Source organism: Chrysochloris asiatica, unplaced genomic scaffold, assembly GCF_000296735.1.
Source record: "Chrysochloris asiatica unplaced genomic scaffold, ChrAsi1.0 scaffold00100, whole genome shotgun sequence".
In the NCBI taxonomy this organism is placed as follows: domain Eukaryota; kingdom Metazoa; phylum Chordata; class Mammalia; order Afrosoricida; family Chrysochloridae; genus Chrysochloris; species Chrysochloris asiatica.
Genome location: NW_006408618.1, coordinates 6702641 through 6707434, shown reverse-complemented (window position 1 = coordinate 6707434; position 4794 = coordinate 6702641). Strand labels below are relative to the sequence as shown.

Sequence of the window (4794 nt, the reverse complement as noted above, 5' to 3'; positions counted from 1 at the left end):
AAGAAACTACAGGAAGAAACTATTCTTCCATAACCCAGTATTTCCACACATCCCACATCCGCTTCAGAATTATAGGTTCCGTTTTCACAGGTTTAGGCAGAAAATAGGTTCTTTGGCAGTCTTTTAACTTTACCTGATAGACATTATACACTCTCAGCCCTAGCTCCTCAATCTCTAAATCTCCATGGACACCCCAGAAAACTACAAAGTATATCCACTTACTACAGTTCAGCCATCTACAGCCCTGTCTTGATATACTTGTTCTTCAGAAGCTGACGGAGTGTCCGTCTCAAGCAGCAAAGCCAGCATCAGGAGAGCTGTGTTGGCGCTATAATACTGAACTCTGATTTTTAACTGCATTTATTCTCAGTTTGGTTGGGAAGAACTAGACAGCTGGAAGCGAGCTTCTATATAATTTAATGTTTCTTTCTTTGTATTAAATTTCCACCTGTGAAGCCCAACACCCCACAACCAAGTGCAGCTGCAATCCCTGCTATTTTGAAGGCTGTAAGGCCAATCGGCCCCCACACCACTCCTCTGATGAGTGCACCTGCCACAGGCAGAGCTGCCAGCTTGTATTTTGCAGACTTCCCCAAGTTTTTGGTTCCCTCTTCAATATTTACAGCAGTACTATTGACATGGTCTTCAATGCTGTCAAACTTCTCCTGCTGGGAATTTACTAGCAGTGAGAATTCAGTAACCAGCTGGATAAATTCACCAAGTCCACTTCTAAATTTTCCCACAATTCGGTGGCATTCTGATCTCGAGGAATCTCAGGCAGCACATATGTGAGTCAAACTCTGAGGACCAGCTTCAGCTTGGATCTGGTCAAAGAAGGCTATAATAAACTGTCTTCGTCGTTAAACTGTTTCTTAAGGTCTTCTACAGAATCTAAATGCAGTTGCAGACATTCTGTTGTTGCTGCTGCTGCTGCTTTGACTGGATCTATTATTCTCTTCAAAATGAGTAGGTCGTCTTTTCTGACTTTTAAGCAAAGTGTTTCCATTTCTCAGATACTGGAGCAGAGTGTCCAGCACTCATGTGCTCTTCATACAACTTATCCCAGATCCTGCACCTCTGATATTTCTCAGTATTTATCTGGTGCTTTCTTAACCTATCCAGGTCTGCTGGGATGACTATCTTAATGAATTTTTGGCTAGCTGGCTCAAGACAGCGTAACTTCACTTTTCTTCATCTTCAGACATCCTAAAATGATGTCACATCACTTCTACTTGCCAGAATTGTCTTCTCTGCTCATGCAGAAAAACCTCCCACCCAGGAGCTGGAGGACTGTCTACATAATATTCTTGAAATGGCAAAGCTATAGAAATGGTAAATAGAGTAGTAGGTTACCAAGAGTTAAGGAAAGAACAAGAAAGTGCAAGATGCACTGTTGTTTCGACAAATAACATTCACCTTCTGTGTTTGTTTTCCAACTGCTCCCTCTTCTGGAAGGTATTAGTTTTTACATATCTACATATTGTCATAAAAAAACGTGTGTCAGTGCCAATTTATAGCAACCCTGTGTAGGGTTTCTGAGGCTGTAAATCTTTGAAGGAGCGAAAAGCCTCGTTTTTCTCCTGAGGAGCAGCTGGGGGGTTCAAACTGCCAACCTTGTGGCTCAAAGTCTAGTGCTTATCCTATAAAGTCATCACGACACCTGTAAAATTTTAACATTTGTTGTTGTTATGTGCCATCGAGTCGGTTCCGACCCATAGCGACCCTGTATAGGGTTTCCGAGGGTGTAAAATTTTAACATAGCATTCTCAAAAATATCGAGTGGAGGAGGAAGGATATAAGGGGGTGAGCGATGGGGGAGCAATTGGCAAACGAACATAGAAGGCATGTGCTATTTGCAAAAAAAATTTAAAGAGAGAGAGAGAGAATATACAGTAAATGTTCTATTAAAGGGCAACATGAAGAATCTTTGTAGTGATGGAAATATACTGTTTCTTGACTGTATTCATGTCAATTTCCTGGTTGCAATATTGTACTCTAGTTTTGCAAGATATCATCTTTGAAGAAAACTGGATAAAGGCTAAGCAGGGTCTCTTGGTATTATTGCTTACAACTAACTATATGCAAATCTACAATTATATATAATTTAAAAGTTTTATTAAGATACCGGAAAAACCATGTGGGAGCCATGTCTGAATTTCCCTGGCTTCACAAGGGGAAAGAGAATTAAACTCACAATCAATCCAAGGCCTATTTCTATGAAGTGGGAGTGAGTCGAACATGCTTCCACCTATAACCTTCTTTATTCTGACTCCAACCGTCCCTCTCACAGCACTCTCTGCTTCACATCTGGGTTCAATAATCCATTGCAATGGCCACACAGAACTCATAACAATATTGTTATGGGGCTTACTAGGGAAATGAACAAGGTACAGTTCAGGATCAGAAAAATTCAGGATGCAGCAGTTCTTCAGTCAAGAACTCAGGAACAAAACAAAACAAAAAAGAACTCAGGAACACCTCACTCTTTTCTTTGGCCTCTCAGCCATGTGGCCCCTTGGCCTCTGCCCTGCTTGAGCAAGCGATACAAAGCTCTTTTAACCAGTCTGTGAATGCCCAAAGGGCACATTCTGCAAGCCAGTCTCCTGCCAGTAGATGCACAGCTTTACTGGGCCTAGAGTTCACAGGTGTTTTGTCTCTCCATGCCACTGTATCTGTCGTTGCCTCTTCTGTGGCCACTTTTCTAGGTAGGAATCTCACACCCCACTCACATTCTTCCTTCTTGATGGTCCTGGGATCTTCTGTTCCTGCTTCTGAGATGGCTCCTCTTAATCCCAGCCTTAGAGTCCTATTTACCTTATTTGTATAATCCCACCCAATCACTTCATGGGAATTAAGAAGACCTTGGATAGAAACGTCATATCAACTAAATTCAAGGATTATTCTGACATGAAACATACAAGACCTGTATTCAAATAACTATAAAACACTGCTAAGAAAAATTAAAGAGGGCCATAAATGGAATGAAATGCCATGTCATGTATTGAAAAATTAATCATAGTAACATTGTCAGTTCTCCCCAAATTTATCTATAGATTCAATGAGATTTCAATAGACATTTTTGTAGATATTGACAATTGAATCTAATATTTATACAGAAATACAAAGGATCTAAAACAGCCAAAACAACTTCAAACTAAGGAACAAAGTTGGAGATTTTTACAATAAAGCATCAAGATTTATTATAAGTCTCCCCACCCCCAAAATAAAAATCTAGAAAGTATGGTTTAGGCATAAATATAGCCAAATATATTAATAGAACAAACTAAATCTAGAAATAGTCTCACTCATAGGTGTTGTTGTTTTGGTTAAGTGCCGTTGAGTCTGTTTCAACTCATAGTGACCATGTATAGGGTTTCCACGAAGCAGCTGGTAGGTTTGAATTGCCAACCTGTGGTTTGCAATCCAGTGCTGATCCTACAGAGCCACACCAGAAGTCCTACACATAGGTTGTTATTGTTAAGTGCAGTCAAGTCGGTTCTGACCCACAGTGACCCTTTATAGGGTTTCCAGGGAGTGGTTGTGAGCTTGAACCACCATCCTTGTGGTTCAAACAGACTTTGCAGTCCAGTGCATTAACCCACAGCACCACACCAGGAGTCCTACACATATGTAGACCCACATGTAAATTTCGGTCAAAGTTGAAAGAGTAGTGCTCTTTAACAAATGTTGCTGAAACAATTATGAGAGCTTCAAAAAGGTCATGGGAAAATTCTATTATCTTTTAATTTCACTTTTTCCTGAGCTTTTTGAAGCACCCTCATATATATCCATATGCAAAGAAAGAAATAAAAAGAACCTTGCTCCATACTTTGCACCATATTTAAGAATCAAAAGGAATCATGTTATTGTTGCTAGTTGCTGTTGAGTTGGTGCCTTTTGTGTAGCAGAACAAAATGTTGTCTGATTCTTGCCATTTCGTGACTATTGGTGTTTAAGTCTTTGTTTTGGCTATGGTGTTAATCCATCTCTTGGCCCTCCACTTTAGCAAACATGATTTCCTTTTCTAATGATTTGTCTTTTCCAGAGGACATACCCAAAGGATGCAAGTCTCACCACCCTCACTTCTAAGGAACAGGCTGTATTTCTTTTAAGATTAATTTGGTGGTTATTTTGACAGTCCACAGTATATTCAGTGATCTTCGCCATCATTACAGTTCAAACTCATCCATTCTTCTATCATTTTCATGAACTAACTTTAGTATGTTGTTGTTAAGTGTCGTTGAGTTGGTTCCAACTCTTAATGACCCTATGTAGGGTTTCCGAGGAGCAGATGGTGAAGTGGAACTGCCAACCTTGTGGTTCAAACTGACCTTGCGGTCCATTGCTTATCTTATAGTACCACACCAGGACGCCCAAGTTTATTGTATGAGGTGATTTAAAAAACCACAGCTTGGGTCAGATTCACCTTAGTCATCAAAGTGACACCTCTGCTTTCTAAAACTTTTGCTGTTAGTTGCTGTCAGGTCGGTTCTGACTCTAATGACCTTCTGTACAACAGAACCTGAGCCATCTTCATAATCATCGGTATGCATGTCCATTCTTGTAGCCACAGTGTAATTTGAGTACCTTCCAACTTAGGGTGCTTATCTCCCCAAACTGTATCACACAATATTCTGTTGTGACCTATAGGGTTTTCACTGAATGACTTTCAGAAGTAGATCACCAGACCTTTCTTCCTAGTCTGTCTTAGTCTGGAAGCTCTGCTGAAACTGGTCCACCATAAATAACCCTGATGGTATTTGAAAGACCAGTGTCATAGATTCTAGGCATTAT

General features: G+C 40.3%; 1 pseudogene; it reads right to left on the bottom strand.

Annotated features, from left to right (window-relative positions):
• Positions 1-350: 350 nt before the first annotated feature.
• On the bottom strand, positions 351-1205 carry LOC102823729 (annotated as a pseudogene).
• Positions 1206-4794: the final 3589 nt, after the last annotated feature.